This window comes from Sminthopsis crassicaudata, chromosome 3, assembly GCF_048593235.1.
Source record: "Sminthopsis crassicaudata isolate SCR6 chromosome 3, ASM4859323v1, whole genome shotgun sequence".
In the NCBI taxonomy this organism is placed as follows: Eukaryota; Metazoa; Chordata; class Mammalia; order Dasyuromorphia; family Dasyuridae; genus Sminthopsis; species Sminthopsis crassicaudata.
Genome location: NC_133619.1, coordinates 346674062 through 346692814, shown reverse-complemented (window position 1 = coordinate 346692814; position 18753 = coordinate 346674062). Strand labels below are relative to the sequence as shown.

General features: G+C 35.6%; 1 protein-coding gene across 1 annotated transcript in view; it reads right to left on the bottom strand.

Annotated features, from left to right (window-relative positions):
- CLSTN2 (calsyntenin 2) overlaps positions 1-18753 on the bottom strand; it is a 939093-nt gene that overhangs the window by 792627 nt on the left and 127713 nt on the right. The gene's annotated exons all lie outside the window — the stretch shown is intronic.

The window sequence follows — 18753 nt, the reverse complement described above, 5'->3', positions numbered from 1 at the left end:
ATCCCAAAGAGATCTTAAAGGAAGGAAAGGGACCCACATGTGGCTGCCCCTTTTGTAGTGGCAAGAAAGTGGAAACTGAATGGATGTCCATCAATTGGAGAATGGCTGAATAAATTATGACATATGTATATTATGGAATATTATTATTCTGTAAGAAATGAACTGCAGGATGATTTCAGAAAGGCCTGTGGAGACATACATGAACTGATGTTAAGTAAAAGGAGCAGAACCAGGAGATCATTGTACACTGCAGCAATAAGACTATACAATGATCGCTTCTGATGGACTTGGCTCTCTTCAGCAATGAGATGATTCAGGCCATTTCCAATTGTTTAGTGATGAAGAGAGCCATCCACACCCAGAGAGAGAACTGTGGAAACTGAGTGTGGACCACAACATAGCATTTTCACTCTTTGTTGTTGTTTGCTTACATTTTATTTTGTTTCTCATTTTTTTCTGTTTTGATTTTGAATTTTCTTGTGAGGCATGATAATTACATAAATATGTATGCATATATTGCATTTAACATATATCCCTACCATATTTAACATGTATTGACTTACTTGCCATCTAGGGGAGGGTGTGGAGGAAGGGGGGAAATTGGAACATGAGGTTTTTGCAAGGGTCCATGTTGAAAAATTGTCCACACATATGTTTTGAAAAATAAAAGGCTTTAATAAAAAAAAAATTGTTCTGGTGTCCAGAGGCTATACCAGACTTCCAAGGTAGTTCATGACACAAAAAAGATTAAGAGTCCTGGATTAGATTAATTCACTCAATTAGATTAATTCATTACATAAAAATTTGAGAGCAAAATATATTTAAAAAATGCAATATGTAAAAGTACCATAGAGACAACCAGGTTGTTCTTGATTTCTCTGTATAGGCCTTACATACAAACTTGAGAGGCAACCTGGAGTGGTAAATAGAAAGCTGTCCTTGAAGTCAGGAAGGCCTAGGTCCAAGTGCCTCCAAGTGCCACTTCTTGGCTTTGGGACCCTGGGCAAGTCACTTTATCTCTCTTCCATTCTCTTGTGCCCCTACTTCCCACCCCCACACTCCGGCAAACCACACATACATTCTGTTCCTGTCTCTGTTTCTATCCCTGTCTCTGTTCCTCTGTCTTTCTCTCTTGGTCTCTTTCTGTCTCTATCTTTGTCTTTTCTGTCTCTGTCTGTCTCCCTTGCTGTCTATCTCTGTCTCCTTCTGTCACTCTGTCTTTCTTTTTGTTTCTCTCTGTCTCTCTCTCTTTTCTGGTCCTCTCTGTCTTTCTCTGTCTCTGTCTGTCTCTCTATTTGTTTCCATACAATTCTCTAAGACTTAAAATGCAGAACAAGTCCAGTCTGCAGAAGCAGAGGGGGTTTCTTCACCAAGACTTCTCTTTAGCACTGAAAACAAGGCACAGCCCCCCCCCCAAACAAATAAAAGAACAAACTGAATTTAAATCTTTAGTGGATTTGTCAGATAATTTAACTTCTATTCATTCGATTATTAAAAGAGAAGATACTTATTTATAAACATTTGAAATGCAAATCACAACTATACTCATAGTTTTTTATGTCTGTTAGAGAGCCAAGGCACTCAAATGGTTTAGGGACATAAACGTCACTGTTTACAACTTAGTTTGGACATAAAAAAAATTGTTGTTTTGGCATATTGGTAAAGATACAAATGACAACATAAAAAGGAAAAAATTAAGTATTTCCTCATATTTTTAGTCCTCAGGAGAAAAAAAAACTCTGGTTTTAATCTCTGTCCTTCTGGGAATCTGACTTGTTTCTCTATCTATTTCTCTTTTTGTCTCTCTCTCTGTCTCCTCTATCTCTCTAATTATTTTTAATTCTTTTTTTTTCTAGGTCTTCCGTTTATTGAAGAGACAAAGCTCTGAGACTCGGGGTCAAGAAAACCCAAATTCAAGTATTACATTGGACACTTAATAACTATGTGACTATGGGTTAAGTTATTTAATCTTAAGCAGCCCTAGTCTGGTCATCTGTAAAATAGGTATAATAACACTACCTATCTTGACGTTATTGTTATAAGGATCAAAAAGAAAATATAAGTAAAATATTTTACCCATTTTAAAGTTCTGTATCAATGATGTTATTAATAAAGTGCTATAAATAATATATATAAATACCTTTATTGTTAGAAACTTGTAGGACTACAATTGATATAAGGAATAAAGACATGGGCTAAGAGAATAGGATAAGGTGGAAGGATGGTTTTGGTTTTAATGTTGATATACTTGACATAATTTTCATCCCTCTTTATTCTCATCTTCAACATCATCACATTTACAGTTAGCTTTAAGGGCATAAATTGGAATATTCAAATGTATTGTTCAATCTGTCCAATTAGATATGGAATAAAGGCTTCAGTCTTCTAAGTCCTGCACTGCTCCTCAGTTCAACAGCATTCTCCTAAATACAACACCCAAAATTTATCATCCAATTTGTAGGAGCCATCCATTTCCCAACAAAAGCTTGACTATGGCAAAAAGAAAAACAAAACCCAAAAGTCAATCTCTGAATGTCATCATTTTCCCCAAATGTTTCCTTCTCTTGCCTAACATTTTTTAAATGCCACCTTTTATAAATGAAGGTGATGGAACTGACCTACTGTCAGCAGGAATTAGACTTTGATTTATTTTCCTAGATGTGTAGATGGTTTATACTGATTCTTGACTCCCCATTCCATCATCAGCACATTTTTTTTGCAAGATAACTAGTACTTGGAAAAGTCTATGGGTTAGAAACAGAATTAAGCTACAAACTCAGTGGTCTACATGAAAATCCCAGTCATCTCTTGGGTCTTATTAGCACTATTCCATAACCTTAGGAACAAAGTGGCTATAGTCTCAATTCAACTCAACAGAGCAACAATCCAACAAAGACACAGAAGTCAAGGCTTATTGACTGGATCACTGTCTCTTTCAAGCTAACATTCACACCAGTCATGCAGCTCCTTAATGGTGTTGCAAATCTAATCTTTTATCATTTGCTCTTTGCAGGTCTATTTTCCTCCTGAGGTCTTTCTTATCATGTCGGAACTATAACAAGAATTATACAGTGAAGCTTTGCCAGAGGTATAAAACATACAGGGTGTTGATACTACACTTGTGGTCCTTCAACAATCGAAAAACCTAGTTTAATTAATATCTAATTATCAGATGTAAATGTAATTAGTTAAAATAGGAAGCACTCTCAAGTGAAATCCTCCTTCAACCAGCTCCATGAACCCTTCAGTTACCTCCTATGCTGGAGTATATTTCCTTTTCCCTTTAACCAGCTTCTGAGACTGAGATACAAAAAAGTACGAATTGATTTTCTATTGCTTGTGCTAATTTTGGTCTAACAATTAACACCAAGAAAACACAGATTCTCCACCAGCTAGCACCATACCATCCATATATGGAACTGTTGGTTTTAGGACATGGAATAAGTTTGGAATACTGTAGATAAGTTCACTTGCTTTGGCCATATATTTTCCATGGATATAAACATAAATAATAGGTTGACACATGCATTGCCAGAGCTAATGCAGTGTTTAGGAGGCTCTAAAGAAAAGTGTGGGAGAGAAAAGGTATTAGACTTATTTCCATACTGAAGACCTACAGAGCTGAAATATTGACCTCATTATATGTCTGTGAAACCTGGACAGTATGTATACACCAGTGTAATGCCAGGAAATTTGCTCAAGGTCACACATTTAGCTTCCATTTGAACAATCTTAGGAAGATTCTAAAGATTGCTTGGCAAGACAAGGAACCAAACACTAAAGTTCTTTCTAAAGCTAGACAGCTAAACATTAAAATTCCACTACAGAGAACACAATACCTATGGGCTGGCACATTTTTCCAATGCCAAATGTACAGCACTGAACATAGTACTGAGCACAAATATGGCATAGGGTCCCAGTTAATCTGGTATTCCCTAGAACTTTGTTAAATGACAAGTGACAGATCAGAACTATGGGCTTAAGGCATCAGAAATTGGATTGTTCCATTTAAATCTCAACCTAAGAATACCAGGAAAGCTAAGGAGTTAGAGTCACAAGCAAAGGAAGGGACCAAAAAACCTCATCCTTAAAGCATCTTAATGTTTCAATTTGGATTAGCTTTGATCCAAAAAGTAGTGAGCCATCATTCCTAACAAGGTCAATCATTGTCAAAACTGTAAGGTCAATAAAGTTTATTTTAGCATCCTTTAAGGTTCAAGTTCTATATCATTTTATCCTCTGTGGCATACCCTACTCCAGAAACTCATTGCTCTTGCAATGTATCCTCTCTTCCTCTATAAAAATCAGGTCCCAGAAAAAGTTTTGATGTCACCCTTTAGAATAAGTTTAGCATTACAGAAATATAAAGTTGGAAAATACTTCAAAGGTCACCTAGAACAAGTTTTTGTTGCATACAGTTCCTTTCTATGGCTTTCTCAATAGCTTGAATACCTCCAATGGGACAGAGTTTAGCATCTGATGACATATAGTTTCATTATTTGACAGGACTTAAGGTTAGGAAGTTCCTGATATTGTATTCAAATTTCCTGCCATGCAAATAACTGCTTGTTTTTCTAATCGTAGATGTTTCTATTTTAAATTTTACTAATATGGATATCCAAAGAATGGGAAGACATGGAAGCTAGACTTCAAATAATATAACAATGATTAATATAAAAATTATTATTGGGAATGGGATATTTACCAAAATGGGATATTTACAAAAGAACTAATTTTTTTCCCCTAGTATAAGTAGGGATACCCAGCTATTCAAATGAGAGTCCTAAGTAACATAAATTTATGATGAGTCAGCTTTCAGATACTACCTTTCATTTCTGTGTATTCATTCTTTAAGGATCAAATTCAACCTCATCAAATTCTCACTGCCTTCTTCTTTATCTTTAACTTGGATTAATTGATTGATGTGTCCAGTAGTCAGGGTTCTACTGGAAGAAGGAGCAGAGTCTAAAATCCATGAGTATCCCAAGTAAAATTTTATTAAGTGCCTATTTTGTACTAGGCACTGTCCTGAGCAATGAAGATTCAAAGAAAAATAAAAGACAGCCTCTACTTTCTAGCAATTCACAATATAATGAGGGAGACAACAAACAAATAACTATGCACATGTAAGCTTTATACATATATATGTACAGGATAAACTAGAAATAATCAAGGGAAGGCACTAAAATTAAGAGCTATCTGCAAAGGCTTTCAATAGAAATTAAAATTTTGGCTGGAATTTTAAGGAATCTAGCAAGGTGAGGGGGAAAAAGATGAGTCACTAAAATGTCTGGATATAGAATATTTTGTTCAAGTCTCATCAAGGAGGCCAGGATATATTGGTGTAATTAGAATAAAGAACATATGGTAAGTGGTAATAGTGATGATGGTAGAATAATGATTCCATATAAGAACAATGATTGGGAGCCACTGGAATTTGCTGAGTAGAGAAGGGTTTGGACCTGTACTTTAGGAATATTACTTTGACAACTGAATGGAGGATTAGAGTATAGACAAACTTAGGATAGGGAAACCAACTAGCAAACTATTGAAGTAGTTCTGTTATGAGGTGATGAAAGCCTGTACCAAAAGTAAAATTGATCAGCCTTTGGCAAAAAAAATTGACAACAGCAAAGAGTCAAGGATAACAAGTAGACTGTTAGCCTTGGAAATGAAAAGGATAATGATGTCATTGGTAGTAATGGGAGACTTTGGTGGTACAATTGGAGATGGAGGTGTTCAGGTGGAAAGTTAATGTCGTCAGTTCTGAACATAGTGATTTTATGATGTCTAAGGGACATTCGGTTCAAGATGTCTGATAGGTAATTGGAGATGTGAGACTGGAGGTCAGCAAAAATATTAGGGGTGGATAAGTAGATTTGAATATCATTAATAGGGAAGCATCAAGTAGACTGGAAGAGATTGAAGACAAGGGAGAGAGTGATGATGAGAGGCAATTTATTGGAGAGTCCAGAAAGGAAAGGGATCATTTGTAAGGGATTAACCTTGTCTGAAAGAAGGGCCACCTTTCTATATGAGAAAAGGGTGACAGAGGAAACAGTGGCAGAAGAGATCTGAATAATGTGAGATAAATAGAAAGGGAGAGGAGGGAGCTCTCAGAGAAAGGTCTTGATTTTTTCAGGAAAATATGAGGCAAAATTTTCAGCTAAGAGGAGAGAAAGATATGGGAGGTTTGAAAAGGGATGAAAAAATTTGGAAGAACCACTGTGGTAAGTAGAAAAGTGACTTAGTTAGAGAGCATAAAAGGATTGCCTTGAAGTAGAGAAGGTCCTGTTAAGGTATGCTACAAACATAAATTTGGGTTCTTAGTGAACCCAGCAGCAGTTTCATCATTTTTCAATAGTTATTCAGCATCAAATGCATAGGAGTGAAGGCAGCAGATGGTGGCAGTGAATCAAGGTTAAGACTTGGCAAAGCAAGGTCACTGATATGACAAGGGAGCAAGGGACTTAAAAAGAAAAGGACAGAGTAAAGTTGAGCGGTTCACCAAGAGGTTAAGATGAGGAAAAGAGATTATACTTAGGACAGGGGAGATGGTCTGAGAGAGAAATGAAGGGTCAGAGGATGGAGTCACAAAGTAGTAGAAGAATAGGATTTGAGATTGGAAGGCAGAGATAGAATGATAATAAATGTTGATCAGATAAGGGAATTTCAGGGTTTGTGAATATGGAAATGGTATATCTGGGGGTGATGGTAAGATTAAGAGTATGCCCATCCTTGTTTATGGCTTAATTTGGATGGAGAAAATAGATAATTTTATATGAGTAAGTTGAGGAAATATGAGGTTAGTGTTAGGATCTATCTATCTATATCTATCTATCTACTATCTCTATATCTTTTCTCTATATCTATTTATCTACCTCTCTCTCTCTCTCTCTCCATATATATATATTCAGACAGGCACTGAATTCTAAGAAAAGAAGCAGATTGTTCAGGAGGTCAGCAACAATTACCAGAATTTTTATCTGATAATACATATGGATCAAGTGGATCACAAAAAGGAAAAGGCTCCTGAATGAAAGTGATAGAAGAGAAATCTAGACCAAATAATATTCTACCTCTCTCTCTTCAACCAGTGAATGATGGAATGGGAGTCATGTTTGAAGTTTCGCATTGTCTTTTGACTGACCTCATCCTAAGCAGAATCTGGCGTCTAGAATTAACCTCCCATTCAATTCAATTTAATTCATTAATCATTTATTAAATACATATTACATGCAGGTCATGTAGTAAGTGCTAGGAGAGAAAAAATGAATAGAGCATGATCTCTGCCCTCATGTAGCTTACATTGTAGTAGCTAGGGCATGACACATAAAAAATAACTGTAATACCCAATACATTAAAAAAGAAATACAGAGAAAGTTTTTCTGGGAGATTCATGGAAAGAAAGACAATATTTTATTCCTGATGAGAAATTGAGTAAGGCTTCCTGGTTGTGTTGGCATTTGAGCTAGTTCCAGAAATATTTCAAAAGATGAAGGTGGAGAGAAGCAGCAAGGAGAGCTTAGATCTGGAGAACTACATGGACACAGAATGTGTATAGTAAGAAATGAGTAGTTTAGCTTAGCCAGAACATAAGCGGATGCGAAAGGGAATCATGTGATATAATACTATCTGAAATTTATTTAGCACTTTAAAGTTTATAAAGCATTTTGCATGCATTTTCTTATTGGATTTTCAAAACAACCCTGAGAAGTAGGTGCTACAATTTTACTATGCCCTTTTTATAGATAAACAAACTGAGGTTCAGAGTGACTATATGATTTGATGATAGCTGCAGAACAGAATTTTAAGATAAGCTTTCCTGATTTCAGGCTTCAGAATTCTTTCTATGACATTAAAAGATAATCCAGAGAAGTAAAGTCACAACAAGCAATTAGTGTCGCACTCAGTTGTAGAGGTCCTTGGATGCCTGGACCCACAGCCAGAGAATAGACACAAGGAGCTCAGAAAGAGTCAAGAAGGAGATTAAAAACTCAAAGGCTGATGACTAAGAAGATTAGGTGAAGTTTTTGTTGAGGGAGGGGGGGTAAGGATCTAGCTACTAAGATTGTCACAAGACTCAGAAAAGAAACTGGATAGAATTCTTGTGGAGACAAAGATTACCAAGCACTGAGTCCATGTGGCCTCAGCAACATGGGTGATTGAGGGTTGGAGGAATAGAATTGTGCAAAACTCAATGCCAGCTCCAAATACTCAAGTAGTTTAAATACCATCATCTTTCTAAGTACTTGGTATGAGCAGTGCTTCTCCTTTGACAGATTTAATGGTATTCACTAGCTCAAATTTTCCTTAGGAAAGGTGACTCTCAAGTGTTTTGATATATTTCTGCACAAAAGAGAAAATATGTTTAAAAAAGAAAAAAAAAACAAAACAAGCTTTAATAGAATTATAGATGTTACCTGCTCATCCCTGACAAATAAGGTTCATAATGAGAGAAGACAAACAAAAGAAATCTTTGTATATATACATACACACAGAGATATGAATTTGTATGCACACACATATGTCACACATGTGTGTGTACACACACACACACACACACACACACACACAGCAGCAGCAGCAGCAGCTCTAAAAGTGGCCATAGAAGCATTCAAATATGAAGCAACCCAAGGTCTTGGTATTATTCAGGAAGGTGAAATCTCAAAAAAAAAATAATAAAAATAAAAATAAAAAAGCAAGAGGTCCCTTGGGAAACAACTGTCTCAGGGCAATAAGTGACTAAAGGAAGATTCAGATTGAGAATTGTGTGTGTGTGTGTGTGTGTGTGTGTGTGTGTGTGTGTGTGTGTGTGTGTTAAAGAATGTCAAAGAGAAAATTCCAAAGGGACACTAAGGATGACTGTTTACGTGGCCTTGGAGAGCCAAGAACACATCCTCCTCCACTGCTATTTACATGGTCTATTTTATTTGTCTTCTTTGTGGCTCTGTTTGCATTGCTGCAAGGATATTTATAAATCCAAATAGAAATGCTCTTGTGGACTATCACATTTCTAATTGCGATGTTTTTCTCTGACATTTCTAAACATCATTGATTTGGGTTATTTTTCCTATAATATATGTCAAAAACTATCCGTGACTTCTCATTACAAGAAATTCTGGCCCATGTCTTCAGAAAATTGTCCACAGTGGGTCTACCTAACATAGACCTTCATCTAGAGCTCTTGATGTTGCATGAATATCAGTGAACTGTACATTGCTTAGCATTTGCTCTTGACATATAACTAACTCGTCTCTGGAACACTGTTAATATGTTTCAATCTACCCATCTCTACCATGTGCTTTTCCTTTGCCCTTTGAACATGCCTTTAACTTTAATTTTTTTGAACATGGGATATTTTGTAACTCAGAGCAATGGCACTCATAGAAAAAAATATATACATCATTTCTTTTTTATTTTGGAATAATATTATAATAATTCTTTGTTTTATATTAATGCTATGACTACACGTGAGGAAACTTATTTGCAAAGTGAATTTTTGGAAAGTGACTCTTTTCCAGCTCACTTGCATTATAAAAGCAGAAATGTATTCCCACAGGGAAAAGCATACCCCCAATAGACGGAGTTGTTAATTTTTGGTAAGGCATGGATTGAGATTTAATGGCGTGGAAATGGCACTGATTTGGGTATATGGCAATATTAGTTTTGTCAATAAATAGCTTGCTCTTTGACCTTAGGCAAAGATCTACAGTCCTTTCTAAGTCTCCTATCTTTAAGATCTGTGGGGTAAATCAGATGATCTTTGAGCTCTCTTCAATATGTAAAATGACTAATTTAGGATTCAACAGATGACATATTATTACATGGCATAATGGGCACAGTTACACATAAGTAACATGATTGAAGTAGTAGTTCCCTCTAGCAAACTTCTTCCCTTGCAGCCTTCATGGTCACACAATTTCCTCTTTCACCTTTTCCCTCTTTATCCAGCTCAACACTTCAGAAATACATAATTCTAACAGACCGAACCTTTCATTTAGTAAAAATAACAACCCCATCTTTGTATATCAGATCTTTTCCCTCACTTTTTGCTTTATTGATCTCCAAAACTGTAATCTTGGGATATATTACCCTTGCCTATTTTATGTGGCACTACATAGTCATATAGTTAATGTTTATCAGTGAAAATGATAATAATTTTATGACTCTAAGATGAAGAATTAAAAATAGTTGGGGAAGGGTGGGGGGAAGAATAAGAGAGGTAAGGATAATGTTCTTAAAACTGGGGCTAACCTAACATGGGATGGATTTCCCCTGATGTAGTACATTATTTTACAATCACCTGCTCACTTCTCAGAGATGTAGTAGAGTAAGATCTAAATAGGTGACCTAAAATCTTCTAAGGATCCACCCCATTCTGGGATGTTGTGCTACAGGGATGACCTCATCCATCCCAAATCCATTGAAAAACTGAATAAAAATAAGCCACAAAATAGTCGATTTGCTGATGGATAACTAATACAAACCCCACTCAAAATGTACATAAATGCAGCTTAAAAATCATACTACAAGTTCCATTACTTTTAGATATTTATAAAGATTACCTCAAGACACACTTTCTCACTTCCAAACCACCTTAAAATACACCGCTTAAGCTTCCATGGCCAAGAACTAATTGAGTACTCTGAAAGATGGAGAGACCAAGGCACTAGGGGTACAACACTTAATTGAGGCCACCAAAGTTCATGTCACATCTGAGGACTGGACAGCTTGGGGAATGCCTAGGGATAAGACTTTAGCTGAAGCTTCTACTTCCCACTCATATAACTAAGATGACAAGGAACCATGGCAGCTTAATTTCTCAAAACATAAGACTTACTTCCAAGGACAAACAGAGGATGCTTTGTAAAAATGGTAGTTTCTCTGAAATAAGGCTTTTTTTAAAAATGTTTTCTCCCCCATCTCAGTTTTGGGACACATTTACCACACATATAGAACACATAATACATAAAGGGCTCCATGATGTATTTTCAGTTACTTCCATATACTATTTATTTTACCTACTGAAATATCATTTCTGTCTGGAAAAGATATTGGATATGGCTTGCTTTTATGTTTTCAGTACTTCTCTTCTCCTTCCTTCCCCCACAACTAAAACCTTCCCTATAAATCTGCAGTTCATAGCCTGGTTTCAGAAAAGCACTTTTAAACTTCTCAATACCAATATATTCCATGGTAATAGATTTTAATGTCAAAAATATCAACATGGTGGGTTCAAATGCATCTCAAGTATCCATCAAAATGAAGAGTATGGAGTTAAAAACTCAATTTAGTCCTTGAATTGTGTGAAAGCTAACTGGAAGACAATTCCAAAATTTGTTTGGATGAATTATTGTCATTTAAATTATCTACTATCAGGAAGAAAATTGGCATTGATTAACTTAAGAACTTGACAGTAAACTCGAGATTTGATCAAGTGACAGTCTGTTCAATGTCAATTCTTCCCTGGGCAGCTAGATACCACAATGGATAAAGTGAAAGTCCTGATGTCAGGAAGACCTGACCAGATTCATTCAAGTATGTTTCCTAAGAAAACCCCAAATGCGGTCATGAAGAGTCCAAAATAACTGAAATGACAGAACAAAACCATAATCCTTACCTAGTACCTATAATGTGCTTATTAATCTTGTGCTACTGTGTAGAATAGCATGATATTATAGATCTATAGTTGGAAAAGGCCTTTGAGTTCATTTAGTTTAATGACCTCACATTACAGATGGGGAAACATAGGCCCACTTGAGTCAAGCAACTTCCAAAGTCAAACAAATGGTAAGTGTCAGGACTGGTTGAATTCCAAAACATATCCTCCTACTTTAAATTTAGTACTCTTTTCATTTTGTTATATTTCTGTGGGTGAGAGGTTTGAAAATAATAAAAACAAAAACACTATTCTTGCCCTCCAGAAACTCAATCTATTTCTATAGGCAAACCAATTTAAGAACTTCTCAAAAAAAGTTGTTTAGGGGCAGCTAGGTGGTGCAATGGATAGAGCACCAGTCCTGAAGTCAGGAGGACCTGAGTTCTAATTTAGTCTCAGACACTTAATACTTCCTAGCTGTGTGACCCTGGGCAAGTCACTTAAGACCAATTAACTTAGAAAAAAAAAAGTTGTTTAAAAAAGAAGGGAGCAGATAGCAACATCAAGAGTATATGTAGGTGGTTAGATCCTCAATTGAAGCCCAAAGCAGAAGTGATGCAGGTAGAAAGTATGATTGCAAATTACATTTAGGGTGAGATTAAAAGTAGTGATATGTCTTTTGAAATATCTAAAATGATATTACAGCATATTTTCACAAGAGGGCAGTCTATTACATCCTGTAATAGAGAACAATGCATTCAGGGCAACAAATTTGTGTTACACTATACTCAGATTTCTGGTATCCAGAATAATAATGTATCTAGAAGTAAATAAAGAAATAAAAATGGAAGAGGTATCTCTAGTAGTGATGGGAAAAAACATAATTAAAAAGCCAAGAAAGACAAAGACCAGAAGAATACACCTAAGATTCTATGATTGGTCAGCTTGTTGGTCAGAATCAAAAGGAAAGGTTGTTTTTTTTGGGGGTTTTTTTTGTTTTTTTTTTTGTTGATTGGCAAATGGTTACAAAAATTAAGCCATTTTCCAGAAAAGAGAAAAACTGCAAATTCTACAAGGAAAGGAAGTAGAAAAAGTGGAAAAATAATGAGAAATTTAAAAAAGCAGAGGTAATGGATGGCAAAGATAAGAATTTGCAACAAAAGCATCAAGTAGCAGACACTATAAGCATAGAGATAAAAGCCAGATAGAACAGAACTTATATCTATTCAAGTTTCAAAGAATTTAGGACTTTAACAGATGTTAAAAATTATCTGGTGCAACTCCGTAATTTCAAATGTGATGAAGCTAAAATCTAAACGGGTTAAACAATTTTTCAGAGAAACCCATAGAGAGAGTAGCAGACGGGATTGAAACCAGGTTATGTGACTCGACTCGGGAGCCTGTGCTCTCATGTACTACCATGGACAGTTCTACAATCCATGAGGCCTTTGTTCAGGGGATTTCCAGATTTGTTTTGGCAGTAAGAAGAATCTGGAGCAAATGCCTGAGTATTACCTAGGGATATTTGACAACATAGTTCAATAACTAATAATTATTCTGATTGCCCTGAGAAGGTTATTCAGAAAAGGGAATTTTTAGCATACTTTGTTGAAAAATGGAATCATTGCCTTTATAAAGCAACCTAATATTAATGAGGCTTAAACAGTTAAGATTTCACTTATCTATAAAATTCAATTTTATGGAACTATTCATTCCACAGTAATCCCAGATGATACATAGCCATATTGATTATTTTTTAATTAGGTGGGAGGGTGAAAGTAAAATATTGCTGTTAACAATGCTGTCAATGAATGCTGACTCTTAGCTTTATTTCTTTGACCATCTTAGAATTAACTGTCATAATGTCTGGTTGAAACAAAAAGAACTTATAGGCTCTAAGGGAGAAAGGTCAACATCTATTGGGGTTATTGACTATGGTTTTATGGAAAACATTTATGGAGGACAGGCAGAGAGAAGGGAATTGAAAGAGTTTTGAGAAATGACTAAAAGAGTTCTGAATGACTACCTACAACTGATCAAAGATATATCTTGCTATGGCTTCTAATTCAGAAGTCCACATGATGTTTACTCGATGCCTGCAGCATAGTATTCCTAGTGATTAGGCACTCAAAGGTCTTCAAATCTGGCCTTAACCTCTCATTCAATTTCTTTTCACTATTTGAAAAATACAATCTCTGCTTCACCAGGCCATTCTACTCACTATACAGTCTCTATACTCTCAAAACACAACATTCGTTTCCATTTCTGGTTTTGCTTAGTGACATTTACCCACCTGGACATCCCCCACGTTTTTCCTATTCTTAGCCAGAGATTACTTATATCCATATGATCCAGATAGTCTATTTCATGAAACTTTCCCCTTTCACTTTTCCCAATAGTGATCTTCCTTTCTCTAAATTATTACAGAACTTACTACTGCTAATGATGATCCAGGATCATGTTCTAATATTTCAAAGTTCAATTAATCTGATATTTTCGTGTTCAATGCTTTATCTACTTGATTATATTATAAACCTCTCTAAAATTTTGTTTTGGTTTGTTGTATCCACAACAATGCCTCATACTAGACTAAGTGCATATTAGAACTCATGGAATGCTTAGTGATTAATGATAGATATTATGATGTTAAGAATAAGAGCCTTTTATTGAATGAAAGGGAATCTGGTTTTAATTTCTCATCCTAACATGAAATCCATGTGACCTTGCTTTAGTGATCTAACTTCTCTAACTTTGCCTCTCAAATCCTCAGTCATGGAGTTCTGGGACTACTAGGACAAACATATGCCCCCTTTTCTCTACTTTCTTTTTTTAAATTATAACTTTTTATTTTCAAAATATATTCATGGATAACTTTTGACATTCAACCCTACAATACCGTGTGTTCTAATTTTCCCCTCCCTTCCCCTCCTCCTCCATTCAGCAAATGATCCAATATATGTTAAACTGTATAATTCTTTTATACATATTTCCACAATTATCATGCTGAACAAGAAAAATCAGATCCAAAAGGGAAAAAAATGAGAAAGAAAACAAAATGCAAGCAAATAACAACAAAAAGAGTCTAAATACTATGTTGTGGTCCACATTCCATTCCCACTGTCCCACTGTGTAGATGGCTTTCTTCATCATAAGAATTGATATGAATCACCTCATTGTTGAAGAGAATCATGTTCATCAGAATTGATTATCGTATATTCTTGCCGTTGTCATATACAATGATCTCCTGATTCTGCTCATTTCATTTAGCATCAGTTCATGTAAGTCTCTCCAGGCCTCTCTGAAATCATCCTGCTGATCATTTCTTATAGAACAGTAATTTTATCTACTTTCAAACAAAGGTTCACTAAGGACAAAATGAGTTTCCTATTTTTGGAAGCCAATGAAAATCAAATATTTCTTTGAGATAGATAAAATTTAAATTTTATGATAAAATTATAATGGATAATGTCTTAGGTCTTGTCCAACTCTATGATTCATGCAGCATCTCACAATATTTTCCCTCAATTTTGGAAAGAGTACCTGAAGAATATCACTAAATAGCTGCGTCAGCTTGGCTTGACTTCTTTGGGCTTCTGTTTATTAAGGGGTTTAAACCAGATTATTTCAAAGCCTTCTTCCATTGTGACCTTTCTATAATTCTAAGATTATGTCTCAGAAGACTCTTACTAAAAGTTGTTAGGGGGAGCATCTTAACTGTGCAAACAGAATTTAATCTGAAAGAGGGATCAAGCTAAAGAAGGCTTACCAATAGGCATAGGTGGAGAATTATAAGCTCCTCCAAGCTTCATAGTGGAAATCAGCTGTTAAATCTATTTCAATTCTAAGAACTTTGCTTTGGTAATTCTTGTGATTGTAGTGGGTATTGTTGTTATTGTTCAGTCATATTCAACTCTTCTTGATCCCATTTGGGGTTTTCTAGGCAAAGATATTGAAGCAGTTTGCCATTTCCTTCTCCAGCTCATTTTCCACATGAGGGAACTATGGCAAATAGGGCTAACTGACTTGTCCAGGTTAACACAGCTAGTGAGATTTGAACTTAGGAAAATCAATTCTCCTGACCGGATCTGGTCCTCTATCTACTGCACAACCTGACTCCCTGATAAACTTGTCCAATCCTAGATCTCTACTTTCCTGCTTCTAACTTCTTCATCTCGCAATAGATCTTAGTTTCTACTCCACTGCCTTTTACTTGTATCACAACTCTGGCAACACACAGCAGATTATTTGTAACCTAGAAATTGATTCATGCTGTGAGAACTGCTCAGAAGTAAGTTACTACCTTTTATGTACTTTGAGGGGAATTATCTGTTTGTATAAATAAGTACATTTCAGCCTCCTTAATTCAGATTTTTCTATAGCAATAACCAGTCTTCAAGTGCTTTAAGGTTTGCAAAGCATTTTACAAATATTGTGTCATTTTATCTTCTCTACAACCCTTGTAGGTAGGTGCTATCAATGATCTTCATTTTATAGATGAAAAAACTGAGTCAAATACAGATTAAATGACTTATTTGGGTTACATGATCACTGTGTCTGAGGCTGACATGATGAATTAGGGAATTTAAGAGAAAATTAATGCTATAACCAGTATTTAAAAGGGAAGGAAAACTTTGAGAAACAAAAACTTACTTGCTACTTAAATTAAAGTTCTACCTAACATCTTTTTAGTCTAATTCTAAGTATTGAGTAATATTCAAAAGCAACAAGACTCTAGGTTTTTTTTTAATTCCACATTTCAAGCTTGTTCATAATTCATGCAACTCCCCCTCAAGCCAGTCTGAATCAGTGGGACTTAAAAAAAATAAAACCCCTTTATCTTCTCATTGTGAGCTGTTTCTCAAGATAATCAGCCACACTGAAGTCCTGCTGAAAACCTCTCACAACACTCATAATGTTCCTGAGAGACTAAACTGTTCTGCTTCAGAGGAAAGAGGCACCAACTTGTCCTAGCTTATGTAGAATGCTACTTCTGAGGTTAACTTTAGAGTTCAGGGTGGGAGGTTCTCAGTTAGCCTAACAATATATGAAAATGAGACTAATATAATATAGAGTAGTTGGGCTAGGTCTAGAATAAGGTAAGGAACATTTCCTGCTCTCAGAGGTTTTATGGGGATTCTTTTCTATGAACAGAGTCCTAAAAAGAATTACAGAGCATATAAAAAGGTAGCTGGTGAAGGACAGACCACTCTCTTCATCCTCCCCAATTACCCCTTTTTTAATCAATTGCAATAGCTAGCTGGGGTACCTCAAATTACAAAATCAACCAATAATATTTAATTGTTTGGTTTATTTGCAAAATGTCCTAATTCTAATTGAAAACTCATTTATTCAGTTGGAGACTGAAAATCAAATCAGGGAACATAAATGTTTCAGAAGATATTTTGATGTATTACCTTTTTGTCTTTTATTATATTTATTTATTTCCAGTTTTATGGATTTGCTGAAGGAATGGGCATGAAGGACAGTCAGAAAAAAATGCACAGAGTTTAGAGATGGAGTGTCTTGTTCATGCAACAACCAGGAAGTCAGCATCATTGGATTGAAGAGTACGTGTCAGGGAGTAAAGTATAAGAAGATTGGAAGAAGGGAGTTGGATCATGAAGGTCTTGGAATGCCAAATAGAGTATTTTGTATTTGATGCTGGTGGCAATAGGAAGCCACACTTAACATTATTTGTTAAGGGGGAGAGAGAAGAGACCTTTAATTTAGGTAAGTCACTTTAATGGCTGAATAGTGTATGGATTGGAATAGGGAGAGACTTGAGGCATACAGACTCATCAGTAGGTTATTGCTGTAGTCCAGGTAAGAGGTGATGGCCTACACCAGAGTGATGGTGTTGAGAGAAGGGGACATATTTAAGAAATGTTACAAAGGTGAAATCAATTGACAAAGAGTGGCAATGGAGTGGATTCAGTATCTATATGGGGTTTGAGGGGGAATGAGATAATGAAGGATGCAGGATGATTCCCAGGTTGAGAGTTCTAGTATCTGAAGAGGATAATGTTGCTCTCTATAGTAATAAAGAGGGGAGGTGGTAGGGGAGGGTGCAAGGAAAAAACAGTAAGTTCTATTTTGGACATAGTGAGTTTAAACTATGGAGCTTCCAATTTGAGATGTCTGCAAAGTAATTGGAGAGGTGAGACTAGAGGACATTAGAGTTTGGAATAAGAGGCAGATTTAGAAGTCATCAGCATAGAGATGATAATTAAATCCAAATGAGCTGATTAGATGATCAAGGGGGACAGAGGGAAAAAAGAAAAGGCATAAGAGGGATATTTACATTTATTTTTTTTCACTAACAGTATTTTATTTTTTCAAATATATACAAAAATAGTTTTCAGCATTCACCTTTACAAAACATCGTGTTCCAAATTTTTCTCCCTCTTTCCTTCACCTCCTCCCCTAGACAGCAAGCAAATAGATATAGGTTAAATACATGCAATTCTTCTAAACATATTTTCATATTCATCATGTTGTCAAGAAAAATCAGATCAAAGGGGGAAAAACATGAGAATAAAAGAAAATTAAGGAAACAAACAACAGCAACAAGAAAAGGTGAAAATATTATGCTTTGATCCACATTTGGTCTCCATAAATCTCTCTCTGAATGTGAAAGACACTTTCCATCCCAAGTCTATTGGAATTGCTTTGAATCATCTCATTGTTGAAAAGAGCCAAGTCTATCACAGTTGATCATCACATAATCTTGTTGTTGCTGTATACAATATTCTCTTAGTTCTCACTTCATTCAGTTCACGTAAGTCTTTTCCAGATTTTTCTGAAATCAGTCTGCTCATCATTTCTTATTCCATTACTTTAATATATCATAACTTATTTAGTCATTCCTGAACTGATAGCCATCCATTCAATTTCCAGTTCTTTGCCACAACAGAAAAAGCTGCTACAAACATTTAGTACATAATTCCTTTCCCTCCTTTAAGATCTCTTTGGGATATAGACCTAGTAGAGACATTGGTGGATCAAAGAGTATAAGTACTGTTTTATAGATCTTTGGGCATTGTTTTAAATTGCTCTCCAAAATGGTTGAATTATTTCATAACTCCAACAAGAATGCTGTCCCAGTTTTCCCACATCTCCTCCAACATTTATCATTTTTTCCTGTCATTTTA